The sequence below is a fragment of the Danaus plexippus genome, chromosome 24, assembly GCF_018135715.1.
Source record: "Danaus plexippus chromosome 24, MEX_DaPlex, whole genome shotgun sequence".
In the NCBI taxonomy this organism is placed as follows: Eukaryota; Metazoa; Arthropoda; class Insecta; order Lepidoptera; family Nymphalidae; genus Danaus; species Danaus plexippus.
This window is the reverse complement of record NC_083552.1, coordinates 660,809-685,093: the sequence shown is the minus strand read 5'-3', so window position 1 is coordinate 685,093 and position 24,285 is coordinate 660,809. Positions and strand designations below refer to the sequence as shown.

The 24,285-nt window shown below is 31.1% G+C and overlaps 1 protein-coding gene across 10 annotated transcripts in view; it reads right to left on the bottom strand.

Moving 5' to 3' along the window:
• The window catches only part of LOC116776027 (voltage-dependent calcium channel type D subunit alpha-1), a 67,832-nt gene that overhangs the window by 35,595 nt on the left and 7,952 nt on the right, over positions 1 to 24,285 (bottom strand). For all 10 annotated transcript variants that reach the window (XR_009753118.1, XM_061524442.1, XM_061524440.1 and 7 more), the window contains exon 2: positions 9,863 to 10,062. The gene's annotated coding sequence lies outside the window, so the exon portion shown is untranslated. The remainder of the gene's footprint in view (positions 1 to 9,862; positions 10,063 to 24,285) is intronic.

Sequence of the window (24,285 nt, the reverse complement as noted above, 5' to 3'; positions counted from 1 at the left end):
AGTTGTAGGTCATAGCGTTGCAAACTGTGACTTTTATTGGAAACTCATTAACTATTTTATTGCGTGCACTAAACACATCATTTCAGTGCTGAGTACGTTTCATGAGACGACCCAACTCGCAACGATTGTGTAATAAATACTTTAGAGTTATTCTTCACGTACATAATATTATTAAATAAAATTTTAATAAATACAGTTCTTATTTAGGTATGCTACTGTTTTATTTACCGAATGAACCTTGACCTGTAAGATTATTTGGGGTATAAGTGCTATAAGTCGAATTTTAAGAATTTTGTAGTTCATAAAAAAAGACTTAGTTGTAAATAAATCATTACATACATTTAAGAAGCACCTCATATCCATTTCGTTCTTAAAAGAATCCCATGATTGTACCTTCTTAGGATTTTGTTGGGTTATTCCATAATATAAACCCTCCCAAAAATGTTATACACGAAAAGTCAACAACTGTCTTGGATCTTACATCTACTTATAGTGAACTTATTTACTTACTTATAGTGAACAACTGTCTTAGATCTTACATCTAAGACAGTTGTTCACTATAAGTATATAAGTTATAACTAAGTCTTAGATCTCATTAAGTGAATAACTGATCGGATGTATTCGGATATAGAAAAACTATTTCTGGTTACTATTTTAATGTCACTTATTAATATATAAAACATCATAAAGAGTTAGTTAGACTTATATACGTGAATGCTTTCGTTGCTGGGACTGTCATAACAATACCCAATTAGGTCAGTAGTTAGTGGCGATCCTCGAGTTGAAATAAACTGGAGAATGAGTTTATAGCATTGGGGACATCGGAGAAGAGCAAGGTGACTCTGAAGAGTGCCTTAATTAACACAGTCTTAAAATTCAACGGTCCTTAGTTCAGTTTGGATCTGATATCAGACATAAGTGTACTTTATTTATGTACTTTTCAAAAGGTAATAAAATAAATACTTTAAATTGTTAACAGATAGCAGTAGAATGTACCTCTCAAATGATTTTTAATAACAAATAATTAACAAGTGACGTTGTTATTCATTGACTCGATCGTTATAACGAATGACTGAAAAAAGGTCGTTTGAATGTTTACTCGTTTGTAAGGTTATAACTTATCCGTTTAAACTAATTGGATGTTAATAATGCTTAAGGTTAAACGATGAATTATCTAAAACGTGTAGTTAAAAGAATAATAGTTATAAAATACATTTAATTATTAATTTATTCCTTATGCCGGTGGAACTAAATGATTTAATTTATTTCTTTAAAGTCATAAACAGTGCCAAAGTTATAATAGTGTTATACGGAAAATAAAAGTAATATTTTCAGATTAACGCGAGAGAATGGCTACTAATCACACGTTCTATTCTCATCTCGTCTGCCTGTGATCACGGTTGCTGTAAAGTTACCGAAACGTCGGGAGCATGAAGTTTAAAATGATTAAGAACGCGTAGTAATCCGATAATATTACTTTTATTTAAATGAATACTCGCGAAAGTCTTAGTGATTTTGTTATACGGAGATCTTTAGCGACACGAAGCGTCTTCAGCGGTGCATCAAAGGCCGAAGCGTCTCGACAGCAGCGTCATTAATTAGTGCTGGGCTTTAAATATAAATATGAATCGATATCTTTCGTTCGGTTTTCGTTAAAAAATTCTGTTATAAATGCTTTGAAAGATGTTATTATATAAAAACATTATATGTGATAATTGTTAAGTAAGTGACTTTGTTCATTTGTAATTTATGTTCAAACTGGATAGGGATTTACTTAATTTAGTATTTTTCGTTACAAATATATAAATTATTTTGATAAGGTATTGTAAATCGATGGATGTTTAGTTGTACTACATTGGCTACTGTATTCTTCTCACGGATTTGTGTCGTCAAACCGAATACGGAGCGTTTCCAGTTTTTCACTCATAAATCCTCGTCCATGTTATTGCAAAGCAGGTTTATTTAGCACATTAACCTTACCACAAGTGTCTAGGTGGGTTTTATATTAATATGCGTATTTAATTTTTTTGTTTTTCTCTGTTTCCTCTCAGAACCTTATTTTTTATTCTTCCGGAATATTTCCATTACTGACACAGTGTTTATGATGTAAAATGCCTTGTTTAATTAAGAGTATTCCACTTTTACTGTCCAGTAATATAATAATTATCAGTTGTCATAAAAGAAATGGAATAGAATTTACTAACTTTTTCCTTTTGAAAGCTAAAAGGTAGTACGTATGTAGTATATAGTAGTTAATTACACACAAACACACACACATACACACACACCCACACACACACACACATATATATACATATATATATATATATATATATATATATCAGCCACTACCCTTTGTAACTTAAGAGCTTCCAACTGGACAATCATACATATAACTTAACTACTAACACTCTTTTGTCAAAACTTTTAACAAATCATTATTTCACTCATATATTTATGTTAATTTTGTATTTAATTTAGCACTTCATTTGAATGATATTTTAATTAATGTTAACTACTTTGTTAGACAGCTTCATTAATCAATATTTAATAAGATCAATGGCAGTTGTGTAATTAAAAGCCGAGAATCTAGTTGATCAAATACAAGAGGCGGCTTATCAGTTGGAGGAAGGTATGCTTTTGTAAGGCAATGAGCTCGTTCACACCGCTCGCGTTTCTAGGGATGCCTCAGAAGTTGTTCGGTCTGCAGAAACTGACCATTCCCCCTACAGTCCGGCCCCGGTTCCCAGGGACGTTTCACTTTTATCGAAATTGGAAAAGGAGATAAGGAACAATGACTTAAAAACAACCGCTGAGAGCCGTTTTCAAGGCAGATGTTTGGAATGTTATTTCAATGGTTTAAAGGTATTGTGTTCTCGATGTGAGAAGTCTATTTCACTTGAGGGTGATTATACTGAAAAATAAATATAAAAAAATAAACTTTTCTTTCATTAAGTACCTTGGCCGTTGAGGTATACCATTGTCGTGTGGTTACATCCATACATATATTCATAAAACATATCTCATACATTTGACTTCCATTTGAAGATTATATTTTTGTATTTGATCAATTTTAAATCATTAATAGAGTGATATTTTTAGTAACAAATCGATAATTTTGCTAAAACGAATACCTTTTCGGATTTACTACGAGAATTTTTATTACTTTAAACTACATAATCTCTACGTTTCGGTTACTTTTCAATAACGTGAATGTGAATGTCTGTCAGTTGGTCTTTTATTTACCATCTATGGAGGTCCTGTGGTGCGGTCACGGACATGGGATTTTATATTTTTAAGAAGGGGGTCCCAGGTGTTGGCTAGATTCCAGCTATATTCTCTTTTAAAATTGGAACGTATTTTAATTTCAATAGCCTCGTGGATTAACCACGGTATATACTTGTCTTCCCGAGCGAGGATTTGTGGTTTATCAAACCGAATGTAGTGGCCTGGTTTGTCCATTGTGTTTTCACACACTGCTGACTTCGATAATGTTGCTTTATATCTAATATCAAGTACAATTAATATCTAAGTTTTAGACTTCAAGTGTGTAAGTCCTTAACACTAGATTGTGTTAAGAACTTTACACACGTGTAATGTTAATGGTGTATAAAGTTTCTGTGGTGGGAAGTTGCGTTGGCTTAACGTCGTTAACTATCGGTTAAGTATTTCATAGTTAAAATATTTAAACCTTATCGATGTATGCGAATAAAAACGTTATATTGGAATATGTATAAATGTTTAAGATTTTTGTCTGTTAGTTGTTTCTCATTCATTTTGAAGTTCAAAGGCGTGATGTTTATTTATAGTTAGGATTAACGACGTTTATTTAAGACTATTTAAACTAAATGGATTTTGTTTTGTACGGAATAAATAACAGGACAGTGTGCAGGAATGTATTTGTTTAAATATCTTGAAAATTCAAAGAGACAAGTCCTTCACAAAATAAAAAACAAAACATATATAAAGTGTATTTAATTTATTTTATACCTAATATGTGGAGAGCCTTGACGTGACTTGTGATTAAAATTATCTTTGAAGAAAAGAAAGAGTGAAAAAGATTATTTATCATATATAATCAACAATATTTTAGCTATGATTTTTCTTGTTTTGGCAACCAACACCACTTTTGTATTTGATAATATAGCAACCCATTTGTAATTTATATTTATTTTAAATCAAAATTAGGACAAACTAGTGGAATCATTCCAGTTGTCTTGGATTATTTAAAGTTAAAATAAAAGCAAAAAACGCTATAGAGCACATTATTGAGAAGAGTTTAAACAGACCTACTTAGACCTTAAGTATTAGACCTTCTATTTGGAAAACGTTAATGTAACAGAGAAGGTGCATATTTTTACTGACTTTTTCTATAATACTTTTGCACCGTTCGTGTAACACCTTGACTTGACTCTGTTCTGAGCCCTGGGTGATGGCTCTTACATGTGGTGTTTCATATTCGAAAAGAGAGCTCATAAAAGTGCGTGTTCATTACTTTAATAGTTTCTTAGATAATTTTTAATTTCATTTCTATTTTGGTTCGGTAGAGAGATGAGTTTGGACAGTGGAGGTGATCGTTTAAAGCGCGTTAGATAAGGCCACCTTAACCTACACCTGGGTCGCAAGTCCCAGGCACTGTTGAAGCTCCTCTCTCTACAACACGATGGACCCGGCACCTTACGGTGAACCCATTGAATGCTAATAAGTTTCATCTCATAATAAAGTTTCAGTTAAGATATTCCATTCAGTAAAACTATAATTTCAATAGAGCGTGTGGACACAAATATTAATGATACTTTATGAATGTGCTTATATTAAGATTAGAATCAAAAGTAAGTGATCACAAATATGGAGAATTAAATTTACCTTCTACTTCCATACAGAATTAATGATAACATGTCTGGGAAGAGAATATTAAACTCGGAAAACTTGTTAGTTACTGTGACTAAAATACTGTGATGGTACTTTTCGGTTTCAAGGTCAGACTAATGGTAGAGGAAACAAACTAATTACAATAATAACAGGAATATTAATTATACAAATAGCTGTGGTTCCAATTATAACAGAAATGAATTTTATTCTATACTATATATTTAATACGTTTAAAATACTTTTTCTTGATAACGTAGCATAGAAGGATATATAACGTAGCATATATAACGAATATACTCAAGTGACACGTACACAACACATCGCCAATAAAACCGAATTCTCAGTAATAGAAGTACGACTTATTTTATTTAAATAAAAACATTATGATTCCCATCAGCTAACAGAACTTATATTTTAGATTTAATGCTTCAGAGAAGACAGTATTAGTTTTATAATAAAGGTGTTGCCAATTTAAATTAACCTCTGAAATCAGTCAGTATAAACAGTCTCATTTGCTCAAGACATTAACAAGTAAAGCGTTGACCGATGGTTATATTTAGTAACATTTTAAGTTACAACCATTCAAGTAATAAAGCTATTAAATCGTTTGCATTATGTATTGTACTTCTTAAGGATGGTCTTTGGAATTTTGGCTGTCGAATAGTATTTAATTCTGCTTTGGTGTTACCATTAATATTGGAATACCTGGATATTAATGAAACAACTGAATTTCTATGGTAAAAACACTTTTCAAATATATTTATAGGATCTGTTTTGTGAAATTAAAATTTAACATCTACAGTGGGTGCCGATAGATTTGGAAAATATGTTTTTCATGGCAACAGAGCGAAACGTAAGTGGGCATGGTATGGTCAGTGAAATATTCTCTCTCTCTCTCTCTCACCGCAGCCTTTATTTTTCCCATCTGATGGTGGGGTCTGCCTTACTGGTCTTTGAAATATTGTATATATTATTTATTTGGAGGACTTTAAAACTGCACAAAAATCTCCTATTAATTTATTCAAAACAAATTGATAACATATCTTTGACTGAACGAACTCCTAATGAAAACGAGAAACAGATTGTTTGAAATGTTTGCCATTTATTGCAGATTATAGTACATGCTGAAAAAAATAGCGTTAATAGTAATTCTAGATATAAAATTATTATTCAGGTCACGATTCGGATATTCGTAAGTTGACAAGTGAATGTGCAAAATGCCCAAAATGTCCAAAAACGTGACATACTTAACAACATGTGATGAGATCTAAGACTTTCGCGAGAATTCATTTAAATGAAACTAATATTTTTCGGATTACTATGCGTATTATATTATTTTGAAACCTAACCGTGATCACGGGCAGACGCGATGAGAGTATAGGTTGCTGAAAAGTAACCGAAACGTCGGGGGTATGTAGTTTTTAAAAATAATAAAATACGCGTAGTATCCGAAATATATTAGTTCTATTTAAACAACATGTGTTTAAACTACTGCCTCGAATGCGTTCGTGAATATTTTTTCGACTTCCTTAAGCCTATCGACGGAGATTTGTATGGAATCTATTAAAGCTTCTCATGAGAGTCGACGAAATATATAAAGGTGTATAACTCAATAAACAAGTGATTACCATAACCGGAGTTTTTGACAGTAACTGAAGAGTTAAGAGTTAACTAACTGGAGAGGTAAGAATAAGATACACCAGGTTAAAGTGTACTTACCAAGAGAGAAACCGAATTAATATCTGAGATTACAGAACAGATAAGTTAGTTACTATAAATTAATGACTTAAATACAAGTGGATATTACCATTATAACGATTCTCTAGATAGGGCTTGTGAAAAAGTTGCTGCATTTTAAGAGTTTATATCATTTGATGTAAACGTAAACTATATGAATGATTTGTATGTATGTATGTATGTTTGTTTTCGGTGAGTGATATCGTTACTCAAAAAATGAGATTTATTTCAATAAAACTAATACTATCGGATTTACAACGCGTTTTTGATTATTTTAATCTACATAGTTACAACGTTTCAGTTACCGTGTACCTACCGCGATCACGGGCGGACGAGATGAAAATGTCGAAGTACTCGTACATTTGCAACGCGTAGTAAGTTCGAAATGATTATTTTATTTAAATGAATAATCGCAAAAATCTTAGATCTCATAAATCTGATTTATGATAGGTATCAGACATTCTTTATCCTGTTGGTAAAGGTACATTTAAAACTAAAATACATTAAGTTACACATTCTTAGAGGCGCGAAATAATTTATAGCTTGTAAAGAGGAGAAAAAGGTAAAATAAATCTTCCAATCCTGCATTATAAAGTAAGCATTGTCTTTTTTTTTTGAAAAAATATTTGTGCTTGTGATTTTGGTAAATCTTACAACATGAACATTGGTAAAATAGAGCTTAAAAAATGAGAAAAGCCTTTTCTTGTACCTACTGAGGTAAAGTCTTTCCTTTGTTATGATACTGTATATAAAGTAACTCTATTGACTTATTGTAATTAATATATAAGGAAGTTCTAAATATATTAACTTATATATCAACTTTTCCTTAACGTTGATTAACCTTGCATCATATGATAAAATGTTGTCAGGGTCATCAAAATCTTATAAAAATCCGTAAACGGTGATCAGTTATCCGACACTAAGGCTTCTCTGCTTGGATGCCATATCAACATAAATCGCTTGCAAGTTTAGTATAATGGTATTGTTACAAACGTTTTCTTATCGAAGGTTGAACTTGGTTACATCAAAGTAGATTGAATCGATCCAAGGTGATTATGCTCGGGGTTTTCAGAGATATTATCCTCGACGAACGTGACTTTGAAGGGACTGTTATCAAAAGGCTTCAATTCTACTGGTTACTCGATTCCTTTGTTTACTGTTATCATTCGATGATAACCAGAAGCCTACTTAAGCAGCTTATGCGATCAGAATTTTGAAGATTGAACTTAAAGTATTTAGATATAAGTTATCTTTTCATACTGTCTTCCTTGTTTTTGCTTATCTACTTTTTCTATTGCGTTCATAGCATGAAATCATTAATGTTCTGTATATCCTAAGGTGTGTATGTTTATTTCTTCTCTCTATAGCTGTTTCGTTTAAATTCTCTTCCAAGATATACATGTGTTTATAGACAAAACACTATCATATAATAATGAGCATACCCAAAAATTTATTTTTCTGCGGCTTTGTACCTACATACGTCATAAAGACATTCCTATAATAATATTAATTTTTAAGCTTTTATATAATTATTAAAAAAACCCAAAACGGTGATTTTATTTCATTTTTTGTTTTAAAAAGAATTCTCAAAGGACCAAACCTAAAATTATTATCATCGCTATGCTAAACAAATGTTATAATCTACTTACGACTTTGTCCGTAGCCACAGATTAGTGTAAACACAAATAAATCAGGGATACAAAATTCAATTGACCAGGCTCTAATCAATCTTAGCCAAGCGGTAAAGAGCAAATCTTTTTGCGGTCCACTGAGCTCTTATCCATCCATATCAGAGTGTAGTATAATTAAAGATACCGAGGATTGTATTAAAGACTAGTTATTGCTCGAGAATTCGCCACACTGAACTTACGAATTGGGCTCTGAGACAAATTTAAAAAAACGTTTTAAACAATAGGTATGGTAATCAACAGCCAGTGACATATATAGTCTCTCTTACGATAATTCATACAAATAAAGTGAGTTTCGGTATAAATTACATTACAATACAGTGATACAATACAGTGAGTTTCGGTATAAATTGTTATTTCGAAGTCTAAGCTACTATAATTTTAAAGTTTTATTAAAATCCGTTTAGCAGTTTTTTGTGTTTAAGAGCAACAGTCATAGTCATAGTCATACAACCTCACAAACTTTCGTGTTTGTAATATTAGTAGGATGAGAAAATTGGTACATAAAGAAATACATCGTGTATAAATTACGCTATTTTCTTACCAAATAATTTTCACCTAAGCCTTGAAACCCACGACTATTTATTGGAAATCTTTTATAAGTATTCATTGTTCAAAAAGAATGTCAACTTACGGGTATACACAAAAAAGACTAGCACATTTTAAATTACAGATTTAAATCAGATTAAAATCTCTTAGTAGACAAATAGTTTTTATTAAGTGAGTTACAAAAGGCTCCTACATTCAACCTGAGAGAATAACTAACAGTGAACACTTATGACATTAGTTTCGCAATCTGATCGATTCCTAATTTATATTATATGAAAATTGATACAATTTACAGCGTATAATTTTGTCTTTTAAATCTTGAATCAAAGGGAGGACCTTCAAACAAAAACGTTTAAGAGATGACGGTGTAAGAAAATAAACAGTCGTAATAAATGAGGCTAAAGACCTTCGTATCTCACAATAACATATCTTTAGAAACTTTTAGTTTTATTTCTTGAATAAAAATGACAATATTGACATTGCAGACGCATTGAAACGTGATTTTTTCCTATCATTGAACATAAATGTCATTCTATTTTATTCAATTTCAGTTTTTGGTTAAAATTGTTGTTAGTTTTTGACTAGAAATGAAAATATAGAATTATCAAAATAATCTTTCAACTCGTCTGTCCGTGATCACGGTTGCTATGGAAACCGAAATGTCGGGATTATGTAGACATAAAATAAAAAAACGCGTAGTATCCGAAAAACTAAATTATATTTTCAAAAAAACTTCGTTCGCAACGAACATCATAGTTTAGATATTAACTTAGTAAAATATATTTATAGCTTTATGTAAGTCAATGTATTTTAATCTAAAGGGTAAATGATTAATTTTGACAAAGCGGGTGAGATTAGATACATGTTCTTATATTGGATACCTTTTGTCCTTTGCTATCGAACATTGAAGATGGTCTGAGGTATATATATGTAAATACGTTTATGTCTAAGGCACAAGAACATCTATCTGTAACTAGTGGGTAGTTTCATATAAATATTTATGAAGTATATCAAACCTCTTTATTTCCTCTTCACTCGACCGCTCAAAGAAGTCTTCACTAGTCACTTCCATACGCCTTTTGTAAGTCACTGGGATGTTATTTTAAATGGATCTAACTAATTAATTTACTTAAAGGATTTAGGATTAGAAACTATTGTTTGTTGAAATTTTATTTAGTGAATTATTTGTATATTATAATAAACCGGATTTGGTCCCCTGAAACAAAGAAAAATAAAATTTAGTAAACTATTTTTATATCTAAAATCATTTAATATATATATGTATATATTTAAAATAATTGCTTGTTGTAACTGTTAAATTTTAAAGCTCATTAACTCGTCAATAGAGCTTTAAAAGTAATTCCACAAAACGCCGCAGACGCTGCTCCCGTACGTGTGAGCTCCAAAACCAACCGACTGTATCAATTCACATCAGCGACTTCTTTAAACCGAGGTTTTGTTAAATTTTTTGGTTCCCTTTGACACTACAATATCACCCCATAATTTGGCGAGTGTTGGTATAGTTTTAGAATATAAATTATAAATATGTCGTAATTAAGTAGTAATAACAGTTCAAAAATTAATTTATATATAAGTATGAAGTTAACTTTATGCTAATTTATATTTGTTTCAAACAAACACTAATAAAACGCCAAGGAAAATTTATGAATTATACTGTTTTAAAACCAAAAGATATCTTCATTATTTTCTTGAAGATCTTGTAAAATTTTTGCAAAGTAAGCCCAGGCTTTTCACAATCATAATAATTTTCATAGCAAACCTAAACGCTGTGAACTATCACGTCAACATTTTCAACGCGTAACATTAATTGCATATACTGCGTTACGTTACTAACCTATGTTTGGTCAGCTGTCGAAAATTTTAAATTTCAGTTACACTATAGCATGAAGTGCTGTCAAGACAGTATTCATACGTCCTTGAGGAGCTCGTTAAATACATGTAAATAAATTATCAGGCCGCTCGTGTATTTGTTTAAGGTGTGTGTTTCCACGATTAAATAGAAAAAGTAAATACAAAAAATATAGTAAATTATTGTTCTCTGTTTCTATATAAATTTGGTTAATTTTTAGTTATAATACTCATACGAGTTTCCTTGCCCTGGAAACCCGGGTATCCGTAAGCTACATTACTAGACCGCACACTTTTATTTCCCTTTGTACAAAGTCAAATCCTCTTAGTTCCTGGAGCCTCCAATATCTTCAGAGCCTTAACCTCTAAATGTGGCTTCGTTTAACAATAATATTATGTAATTCAATTAAATTATAAGTAATTTACGCACAAATTAAAGTATAAAACAATTAAAACTGACCTCTCATTCTCGTCTATAACTCATACTCAGTTACAATTGGTACGGATATATATCACAACAAATTGAGATTGCAACGCTCTCTAATCGGTGAGCTGTAGACTATTTTAAACTACAATTGGGTCATGTATTGAGTCAGAGGTTCGGACACGGCTATAGTAAAGTTATAACATGAAACTTAAAACTTACAAAGTAATACGCACATTTTTAAGAAGAGCAAAAATATCTTCGGTCCTTACATATTAAAAAAGGGATAGGATAATAATAATAATATGATATTTGCATGGAAGCATTGTGTCACAACCAAGACGGTATAAAAATGTACTTGTTCAGATATAGTCGGTTATAAAAGGTCTGAAATTTTTTGTACACACAACGTGTTTACTGAGTTAAGGAATTGATGTATTCTTCTGGTAATATAAATATGGAAGTCTATGGGAATGTACGTGTTTGAGTTACTTTTCAAAGTCAAATACTAAATAGTGAGTGTAATTTGACGTTTGTTACGTACGCGCTACATATTATAAAATACATTAACATCGCCGAGGCAACATCGTTGTATGGATAAAATATCATATAACGAGTGACGCCGCTGACTCCGCGGAACGAACACCAAGCCGTGTGAACCAGAAGATTCCTGATACCACACAAGCTATGGAATGGCATTGTTATCCTAACATCGGGGCAATCATGTAGTCTTAGGTATAGGTTATAAGTTTTAATATGTAATTGTTTTATTATAATATACATATAAGTAAGTTTCGTAGTTTCTGGAACCTCCGGGTGCCACCTTATATGATTCGTTCAGGTGAATTACAAGTCGGTAACGAAAAGTTTAGTGATATGTATCACGTAATGTAACGACATTGTCTGATTTGTATTTCAAGTCCTCATAACTTTATGTACAACCCAAGAACTATCTTTACCTATATTTGTTAAATTAAACACATTAAAAAATTTACGGAAAATTGATAATATATTAAAGTTACTAAGGCTGAGCTGTGTCACTTTGACTTATATAAGCGAATGTAACTTAAATTATTTGCCATAGCAGAAAGAAAAGACTCAAAATATTTCCACACAGTACTCAAGATTATGATTCGTCCGGCAAATAGAAACGTCGACATTGACAAAATATTCCACGAGTCCAGTGCGAATGAAGCCTTAGAATATAAAACCTCAATTATTATATTATATAATTGTTAGAAGGAAATACGTGTTTCATATCTTGGAACTAAAACTTGCGTTATTTTAAATATTACCTAACAAGAACAATCAATACTTTTATTTTCTATTTGCATGTCATAACATTTTATCATCGAAACGAATTTTAATAATGCAATCGATATCGAGGCTTAATAAATATATTTTTGAATAAAAATTGTAAATAAAATTATTTTTTTATTAAATTTAGTCCACTCGGAAGAGCGGTATTTATTTATTTTCAATGTAACGTAAAATAATTAAAAATATAATACACGAACAAAAGATACAATATTATCTGTTTTAAAATAAAAAAATCTTACTTTAGACTACGTTATAAAATACGACGCTTAGTAAAGTTCTTTGTCTTTCCGTGAATTTAGGAAAAAATTAAATTTTGTAAAATTATAAAAAATAATGTAATAATAAGTTAATTAAATTTAAGTGTTAGGTTAAAAAACTAATGTTGATTGGCGAATTACAAACATTTCAAACGGGAGAAGAAGTTGGTTAATGATATCAAAAATAAAAATCTATATATAAAATGTTATTATATTACAATTGGTAAACATGTTGAGAAAATTATTAAAGCGTTACAACTTACTTTTGGATAAAATTTAAAAATTCATGAATGACAGGTGTCGAAAAATATGACGGCAACTACACACGTACACAGAATACACTAAAAGTACTGTCAAAACATTTTTGTTCCGGGATGTATCAAAGTCCCAATAAAATTACGAAAAATTTACGCGCAAACATTTTTTAGGACCAAATATGTAGGTACATCAAATAGTTTCCTACACAACAAACCTAATCTATTTACTTGTTATCTTTTGACTATTCCAAGACATATGAAGTAAAGTTTAATGGCCCCTATATTTTTCGACATTCCCAAAACATTTGACTTTGTCACTCATTAAATTATAATAACTAGATTAAAACTATACAGGGTGTACCAAATAAGCGTAATAAAGGTTTGAGACACATAAATCATATCGAAAATAAATGTTTGGGATGCTTCAACTAAAGTAGAATAAATATCAGACCACATTATAAATAGTTTTGGGGTACCCAAGGGAGCCTTTCCGTCCCTTATTGTTTTTATGATATATCAAAACATCGCAAAGCTGACATCTCGAAAATCTTTTTAATTTAATGAAAATACTTCAATTAAAGCGACAGTTATTAAATAACTGAAATAAATATTGGTCTAACTAAAACAGATTTAGAACTTTTTAATGAAAATATTGACATCCAATTTATATTTAGTGTCAAATCGAAGAGCTTGTTAGATTGTTTGACTGCGTGTTATGTTACTTAGTTTTTATGTTGAATATTCCGTTTTCAGTGGCTGTATAATACAACTTTATGGTTAATGAAAAATTAAAAAAAAAAACGTATTGGACGCTCTTGTCTTTCAGCGCTATTTAAACTACAGTTCCTGTCTTATTTGATATTGATTGTATCTTAAACATCTCTTTAATATATTTAGACTTTTTAAGCACGTTATGAAGAGAAGCCAACCTTAAGTGTTACACTACACAGAGTTGTAGAACACTTATATCCAGTAGTCGATTACCTAAACTCTATTTTAACATATAAGAAGAAACAGCAAAAAATAAAATTCTATTTAATATTACGTTATAAATGAAAATTTTGAAGGAAGTCCTTGCTTCCCAATGGGACGTTTGTTAGTGTATGGTCCTGTAAACAGATGGTGTTAACCCCAAAGCCTCTGAAGACCATTTTGCACAGATCATAGGAGTTTTTCCTCACTGTCATTATGTCACATCATAATATACCTTGCGGAATTTATTAATAGTATTGTGATGTAATACCAAATCGACCGTTGCTTTTATTATTCTAATTTAAAAAAAATCATTATTACAATTTATTATATCAGTAGCCACAATTGTGGAAACTTAAAGTTTTTTAGTCCAGTAGTAGAGTTCCAAAAATTTCACTTATTTATAAAGAAACTCGAGTAAAGTGAAGGTTGAACTTAGCGTAGACATCATACTTTATTTCACTGTTTATTAAAAAGACCTAATTTTATTTTACTCCTTACTTTTAAGATCCACTAAGTTTGAAATATATATCTTGTTTTAATACATACGTAGTACGTTTAATACTTAACTTACTAATCTTACGTAGTAAAATATTAAAATCATGTTCCAAACTGCGACTGGAATCAGATTAGCGATCGTCATCATTATAAGTTATACCTGTTTATGCTTCGATCCGAAAACAAATATTCTTCAGAGAGGAGCTTCAACAGTGCCTGGGATTTGCGACCCAGGTGTAGGTTTAAGGGGTACTATCTAACGCGCGTTAAACGTTTACCTCTACCGTCCAAGCTTCTCTCTCTACCTAACCAAATTTGAAACGAACCTACTAGGGGCTACCTTAGAAGTACGAGTACGTTCCAAGAATGAATTGATATTAGTTCAGGACATGCCCAGGTTTTTTGGTATATTGTAGAGAGATTTTGCCGTTATACCACATTCACATTAAACACATTCTTCATAATAAAATGAAAAATACTATCAAAAACATTATTTTCTTATTTAATATAAAACATATTGAATGTTATTATATTGTGAACAATTGTCTGTGATGCTCTTTCTTTGAATCTTGGCGAACAATACGTAAAATCTTTTTAGGTTAAGGGTCCTTAAAACTTTAATTAACAGTAGTATAATATGATTTATATATATTTCTGTGTAATAAAGCCCTCAGACATGATATAAAATCGATTTCTACTTTATTGTTTACCGTTCCTCAGATATAAAAATGTATATGAATTATATTAATTTGATATACGAATGTTATACAATGTTCTAAGAAAATGATTAGTATGAGGTAACACGAGACCGTTTCGTATATCACGTAATGTGCTTCCGTGTAAAGTTATTTGTTTCAATTAAAAGTGGTGTTGAAATTTACGCTATGTTTATAATTTATAACGAGAAAAATAATTTAAGGATATTAAATGAGTAATTTTATGAAAATAAACAACATTTAAATGATACTAATATTTTTCGGATAAACTACGCGTGATTTATTTTTGTAAAAAATCACGGCACATCTCGTCTGCCCGTGATCACGGTTGCTGAACAGTAACCGAAACGTCCGGAGTGTGTAGATTTTTACAAAAATAAATCATGCGTAGTTTATCCGAAAAATATTAGTTTCATTTAAATGAATAAAACTCGCGAAAATCTTAGATCTCATTAAATAGACAACATGTTAGAGTACTCATTGATTCCTTTTTTTTTTATAAACGAGTAACTCTTTCAGTGATTGTGTATTTAACAGAGCTATAAGTTTATGTCACCTTAGTAGGAATCCAAAAATATTACTTAAATACTAGTGAAAAAAATGAATATTCGCGATAGTCTGAGATCTCATTCTGTTATCTTGATCTGTTTTTAAAATAATTGATAAATAAAGAAATAATTATTATTTTTACAGCCCAGTTTTCGAATTAAGGTTACGAGGTTTTCAAAAATATTTTCTTGAATAATTTAGAATACCATTAGGCAATGCCTCGTTGCTCTATATATTATGGGTATGTAGTAAGCACTATTTTCAATGTCGACTGTGGCTAAAACATTTACTTGGTGGAACTTATTTAAATCAAAATTGGGATAAAACTATCTCTGGGTCAGTATCACTACAGGACTAAAACCTGACTGATGAGGCTGGTGCTTAAGAGGAAGTCGTCACAGACACTCCGCGACATCACAACGGTTGCCTGGTTACCAATGTTTGGGAAATAATGAAATTACATCACATGAATACTGGGGTCTGTAGGAATGCTTTCATTACTGACAGATTTCGAACAAACTTTCTTGCAACACGCGTTTATAAGATTGGTTTTTATGTAGATTAATTTGTTATCTTTGAACGTGATTTTAACTTACTTCGAAATTCGAATACTTCGTAAACTTATCCAGAGGTGATGATACTGAAATAATCCTATTAGCTTAGCCATTCTCCTGGTCACAATCTTCAGGATTGGCTGCACCAATACTAGATAGGCCAAATTTTTTTGTTAGGGAATTATAATTGCCTTAATAAAACCTCGCTTCTTAAGATATTTATATCGTCAATCTTACTTTATAAAAATGTTATAACAATAACGTATAAATTCCGTCGGTCGATAACATAAGATTTTTGTAATAAACAAGTTACTCTTAATTTTAATGTATTGAAAATTATTATCTACCATTTAGTTTGTTCCCAGTAACTAAGTGTTTATATACCCTATTAATAAAATTTACATTGTAAGGCCATAATGCTTTTAATGTCATATCTATTATCACATAAACAAGTTCATAAAAGGGGAGGAAGATATAAATTTTTGATTCAAAATCCAACCAGAATAATAATATGAGTCCTACAAGACTAGACTTACATTGATTTGTCTTAAAACTTATAACGTTTTGATGTCACAAGTTTAAAATTTTTAAAAGCTGTATCACTTACTGCGAGCTGGATGTCATGAAAGGTCGATCGTGCCATAACTCTTCACATTGATTTTTTATTTCCAATTATTTCAGATTACTCGTTACGATAAAACAGAATCGACGCGACGTCGCCAGTTCATAGCATCTGGTTTCGAAAATGCTTTTTCTATTTACATAATTTAAATTAGTCATAATTTTCATCATAAATATTTTTTTTACTACAATATCCGTTTTATTTATCTTATTGATTAGTATTTCACATGAAAGAAAATAATTCATATACACATTTGTAGTAAAACGTATCTAATAGGGTTGGCTGAGTCCAAGTGTTCTTATGATAATGTCAGTAATACCATTTAAGGTGCAAGATCAGTAAAATTGTGGTTATTTAATTTAACCAATAAGGATATTTAGTCTTATAATGAAATCTAAACTTTTGCGAGTATTCATTTAAATGAAACTAATATTATTCGGATTACTACGCGTATTGTATTATTAAAAAAAAAGTACTACATACTACATGTGAATTCACATCTCGTCTGACCGTGATCACGGTTGCTGAAAAGTAACCGAAACGTAATTACAAAAGTAAAGAGGCATCTATCAAATTGGCCGAATTAATTGTTATTAATAAGATAAACTGAAAAAAATACATCGTCTTATTTCGTCCATCTATCGCATGTTGCGTTACATGCAGCCGCGAATAGGGGTTAATTTAATGACCTCGGTACGTTTTAGCTCATTTTACATCATGTTAGTGACTCAATATTCTTACCTGTTCCGGAACTTCAAGGTTTTTAGGTATTTTTTATGTTAAATGCCAACGAGCAGACGGTCTACCTGAGGAGAAGTAGTTACCGTCGCTCACGGACATCTCCAACGTGGTGTAGCGGACGCATGACTGACCTTAAGGTGAAGGGAATGATGGAAGAATGACGATGGTCCAATAACTATCCTGACAAAGGCCATTGCACTTTTGAACAGGACAGAAGGTTACTGCACATATTAACTTCCCCACCAGCTTCATTTGGTCAGCTTTTTAAATAATTAATATATTAAGTTTTTAACTTCCGTCTGTAATTTTAACGTCTTCGTTTATTACGCATTCGGTGTTCTACATTCGTATTTAGATTTCAATTAAACTAACTAACACATTAATTATACATTTAAATGTCACTGTCTTTCCGTTATCGTTGACGTCTTTTATATTTTTCTTCTATTTTAATATTTCATAACGAATTTTTTTTATTAAATTCCTGTTAACTAAAATAAAAAAATCTCTAATTGATTCGGATTTAAATACGATAATGTTTAACAAATTAGTAATATCATATCAAAACAGCAATATGAAATAAAAAAATATTTATACCAAAAGAGGAAATCATTTTTCTTCACGTGTCACTGAGAGCTCACTTACTCCCGTTCACTGTTATGTTATTAAATTGTACGTCAAAACTTATTTAAAAATATTTCAAAACAGCCTTTGTTTGAAATTCAATTTCGTTGAAATTTCAAATATGCCACCGAGCGGTGAAACTGTTACCAACTTTCTTACAAAATGGCGCGAGCATTTCACAAACAAAAAAAGTTTTTGCGGCGCTTTGAAGTCTAAAAATATTTTACAGAACGCAACAAGTATTATACATATAATGTAATAATAGACGAAATCCCAAAAGGGCACATTAAGTGCGAATAAGACTGTTCCAGATGTGGAAGAAATATCTCGGCTACACTTGACAGCATACGACACTGTCTGGAATTATTTTACTAGTGGTTTTAAGGGGATTTGTTCACGATAAATTGCGTATAATATATTAATTCGGTTTTTACTTTCAGTAGTGACAGTTGTAGACAAAGACATGTGCATCATTTAGTATTATCTATATAGTAAATTGATTTATCATAACAAATGTACGACAAAGTATATAATTAAATTAGACGTCTGTTACCGTGAACTCGGATCAGAAAACACGCACACTTAATAGATATATTTCTGTATTGAACGAGCAATAGCTATCAGTATCGGCGTTATATCTATAACTACATCTATTACATCTATATCTATCTATGTTGTCGCAAACTGAGTAATTATTGGACCATTTTTGGGGCCGATCCAAACTAGGGCGTCGCTGGACTTACTTTCCTTTATTGTCCAAATTATCTGTAAATTGTGATAAATGAGATCATTTCCTTGTTGATCTTTCTATTTGCGTTCTGCGTTATTATTTAGTTGCTCTTTCTTTCTTCCAGACGTAGAAATTTTGTTAGAAAAAATCTTTTCTTGTGTATATCACATTATAATAATATTTTAATTAATTATAAGAGGTAAATATAGTTTTAACACACGTTTTAACATCATGTGTAAAAAATTCGACGGAGATATGTGTGTGTGTGTGTGTGTGTGAGAGTCTGTCTGTGGCATCATAACTCTCAAACAGATTGACCGATTTCGATGCGGGTTTTTTATTTGAATGTCGGTTATTTTGCGGTAATGCTTAACTGTTTGGTTAATACCTCTCTAACAGTTTTAATTTGACAGCTTTTTAATTGAATGTAGGGTACTTTTGGCTTATGATTATTAAAGTAAATATCCCACATATGCCAGTATAAGTGCCAAGGAGATTTTTAAAATATAATTAGCTGTTACCCGCGACTCCGTCTGCGTGAGAAAAATAATAAGAAACTATGAGAAAACTTTAAAGCCCCGTATGTGCCCTGCCTCCTAAGTTACTTTTTTTTACGTCAGCTACCTGCCAATAAGTCCCGTTAAACGCGGTTCAGACATTTTAGATATTAGCCGAAACAAACATACACTCGTATTGTGTTTACATATATATAAAAAACGGGGGTTGTCTGTATTTTTTTGATGCCACATTATAAAAAAATTAAAACAAAAATTTTGTTCAAAAATTTAAAAAAAAGTTTAAAGGTGAACAACCGTTATCACTAAGGGGTATGAAAAATAGATGTTAGCCGATTCTCAGACCTACTCAATGTGCACACAAAATTTCATGAGAATCGGTCAAGCCGTTTCGGAGGAGTACGGGAACAAACATTGTGATACGAGAATTTTATATATATCATTTTTAATTAGTTAGAAGTTGACCACTCAAACCTGTTAATTCTATCGCAATATCACAGTATATTAAAAAATGTCAGACAAGTATATAGATAAAACAGACAGACCATTTATCTGTTTTCTTCCTATTAGAGGAACGAGTGGCAAGAAATTTTTATCGGGATGATAAAGTTACTTTTCTTAAAACAACTTACCAGAAAATAGCGACGAAATCTTAATTATCAGCTCTAAATATAGGATTTATTTAAAAAACATCTGTATTATACATACGACTTAAGATGTATTTAAATGTAATAAATTGGACATTTTAATACGGATATGACTTTATTGTTAGGTTTCATAAAAAAAAACTATTTGCTTACTTAGACATTGAATTGTCATTTACCTAAATTTTCCTATGCAAGGGAACAAGAAGGATTGATACGTTATTTTTAGCGTTTAACAATTATATCCTCATAGGATATTATTATAAAAATGCTATTTAATCTTCCGACGCTAACCTGTTGCTCTAATCCAGCAATTATAACTAAATTTCCGCTCATGGCTTGAGAAATGTTGTTGTTTTTTTGAAAGCCCTCATTTGGAGTAACGAAAAAATGTGATATGTCGCAATTTTTCTTAAATTGTTGCGTTTTTGGCAACAAATATGAAAATTGTGGGCTTACTTTACCAAATGTTTAGTTTTATTTCAGATTTCCTTCCCGAGAATAAGAAAATGTATTCTCCTGTGTGAACCAGTGAAGCGCCAATTGCACATATATTGAAGAGGTATAGTAATTCTTTGTTAGAGGCTATCACAACTTACAGTTACGCTTAAAGCATTGTTAACAAAAAGGTTGCTATAAAAATGAAATTTTTAAGTTTATTTCTAACTAGAATTTATACAACAAAGCGCTGTAGCGCTTTCCGCAAATAGAAAGGATGCTGGAAGTAAATAACTACAAAGCTCCTCCGTTACGATTCACAGGCTGTGACAAAGCGTTTATGTTCATTTCTTGAAGGGTGGCAATTAATCTTGTTATATCTAAATAGCTTTAATCTTAGGAAGAGACTGGAGTGGATTCATTATTTTGTTTCTCATAATTTTATATAACATGCAGATTAGCTTATGATGAAAGATAATTAAGAATAAAACATTATATTTTTTTTATCGGCACGTTTACAAGTAGGCTATGTACTTATAAGTAACGTGTATATATCACGTATTTGTATGTCTCCTTCCACATCAAACGTCTGTACATCTGTGAAAGATCGTCTGTCATTACGTGAAAGTTTGTTGGTACAATTCTCATGAGTATTGTTTATAAATGTATTGCAGACTACAACATATTCTTCTATCATAATCTATCTCATTCATAACATATTCATATTGATTAATAGAACAGAAAATTTTAAAATCTAAAAATATTATATTCATTGATTGTTCGAATAATTTAATTGCAATATCAAATTAAATGAGGAAGAACAAGTAAAATACTTCTATTAAAATATTGTTATAATTTAAACAAGCTTTGTTGTATAGATTCTAGTTAGAAATAAACTTAAAAAATTCATGATTATAGCAACCTTTTTGTTAACAATGCTTTAAGCATAACTGTAAATTGTAATAGCCTCTAACAAAGAACTACTATACCTCACCAACATATGTGCAATTGGCGCTTCACTAATTCAATTTAAACAAGTAAAATATTGTTAAAATATTTCATTAAATTAGTTACAAACTCACATCAATATGTTATTTTGTAGGCATGATAGTTTTAATACAGTCACTTTTTCATACGTCACAAATTATGTGTTTTCTATTTAGAATAATAGCTGCACTTAATCTGAACTGAATCACTTAATATTTGGGTAGATTTGTTGGTCAAAGACCATGATAAAGTTAACAAGGAAAAAAGTTCATGATGAACAGCTGTTGAAAGCTTTTACAGAGCTTAAACGAATTTATTTTATACTATAATAACAACGATAATTCCTAAAGTAATCTTTTCTCTTCTACAGAAAAAATAAATATTTGTTGTAAATGTCCATAGCCGTAATCATCTGCGTTTTTACATGCCCCGTTTAACCCAGGGCTGAGCTTTATTGCATCTTTGTATGCAGACATTTAAATTCTGACGTCACTAAAGTGATGTCATAGGTCGCTGCGGATGACGTCATTAGCTACATCTAGATTCCAGGATGTAACGCTGCGTTCAATGAAAGGTCACTAATATTTTGTAGTTATTAAATATTAATAATGAAAAAAATATTGTAACATTATACTTTGCGTATATTATTATTTCACATTATAACCGACGTATCGGTTCCTTTCCAGCAGCCGTGATCACGGGCAGACGAGATGAAAGAGTCTGTCAGTTAGTCTTACTATTAGTTGTCTACCGCCAACGACTTCTTAATTCTCTCCCGTACTGATTCGTGTGCACGCGGAATGTCACCTTTAATTCCACGTCAACAATATGACTATAGTGTTTATCATATTTCTGCGACAATTTAGAGCAAAAGCCTTTAAAAAGCGACGAAATATTCCGAGATAAAAGTATGAATTTCTCTTGGGTCAGTGAATATTTTTGTGTATTCATTTTTTTTTATTACACGTTAAAAAATTAGACCAATGTATGCGATAGGTCTGAAAGGCAGGTATGTATTGAAAGTGCTAAGTTCCGCTGTCACTATACAATCTTTCTGAAACTAAGCCTTTTCTATCTAGTAAATCCCGACGATATACTTACAAATGAGGAACAATTTGAGAAGAAGAATTTTGATCTAATATGTAAAGTCAGGATACAATGATATTCTATTAAAATTATAGACAATCCTTTGAACTTAAAATATGCTTTAAAGTTATAAATAAATTCTAATATAAGTTAAAAAAAGGTTCTATCAAAAACACAAATAAACTCTGATAAATATTGCAATGTGCATAGTACACTGAATCTTTCTATTGATGGAATTAAGGTGGTTCAGAATATTTGCAATGTCTGTTTGTATGTTAATATCAAAGTTGTTTATATTGATGACAGAGAATGAGGCATTGGATGTGACGTCAGTGTTATGTACGGGTGGGTGATGGCCGACAGAGGTCTCAACTACCATTGGTGTGTAATCATCCTAATAACTCGCTGGTAAATGTTATAAGTAATATTACTTACAATTTAGCTAAACCGGACATGAAAATTTATTAGGTGGATGAAATATCTAGTTCCTTAATCACGTTACTTTGTATTTAAATGTCCAGGATTTAATCTTCTGGATCTAATTCTTTCGAGTATTCAGGTGTTTTTGCGATTATACATGGATGAAATATTATTTTCGTACATTTGACATAAATAAATGGCATGGAGCTTGGACGGTGGAGGTGTGCGTTCAACGCGCGTTAGATAGCGCCCTTAAACCCACACCTGGGTCGCAAGTCCCAGGCACTGTTAAAGCTCCTCTCCCTGCAACGCGATGGACCCCGACACCTGAACAGTGCATCCCTTGAATGCTAAGAGGTTTCGTCTCTCTTTCAAATAGCGTTTATTTCTCTGTACCCAAATCAAATTATATATAAGATTTGTTGGGTGTACACACTTAAATAAAAGTATGATTTTCGGATACTCGCATTTATATTTTTACAAGAAATTTCAGTTACTTTACAGGAAACCTGATCACGGATAGGCGAAAAGAAAGTCTTCGAAGTCGGATTAATGTCATATATTATTTTTCTCAGTTCATCCGACAATAATAATTTCATTTAAATAATGAAACGTAAGTAAATGACACGAAATATTACTTATACTTAACTTATAGCAGAGGTTGTGATACATTGTGACGAGAGCAACTAAGACGAGACAAACGATACGTCCGTATTAATTGTCGCTGATAGCCCAGCCCTAGTTGAGTGACATCAGTGATAAGATATGATCCCATATTTCGTAATAAATACTTTACTATTATAATTTTTTCCGAATCGATTACATACAAGTCCTCCATCAGAGCCTGAACATTTAAAGCGTTGACAGAAATTTTGCTCACGTTAATTCAAGTTAAATTATTTGTGATTAAATCAGCAATTTCATCATTTTTATTGTTTAATGCTGACATATATTGAAATTTCACTTCCTGTGCTATTATATAATAATACTATAATAATATATAATTAAGAAAAATGTTTAGAAATATACATTTATCATTAAAGTCCGAGGAGGTTCCACAAGATGCTCATTAGAGTGAAGACTCTCACGTTTATTTTGTGTAGCGAGACAAGACCGATATTTTATTAAATGTGACACTACGGGGCATGTTATTAATACAAGAAAAACGCAAATTATATAATGGATAGGAAAACATGGTGGTCTTAAGTCTAGCGTTTTA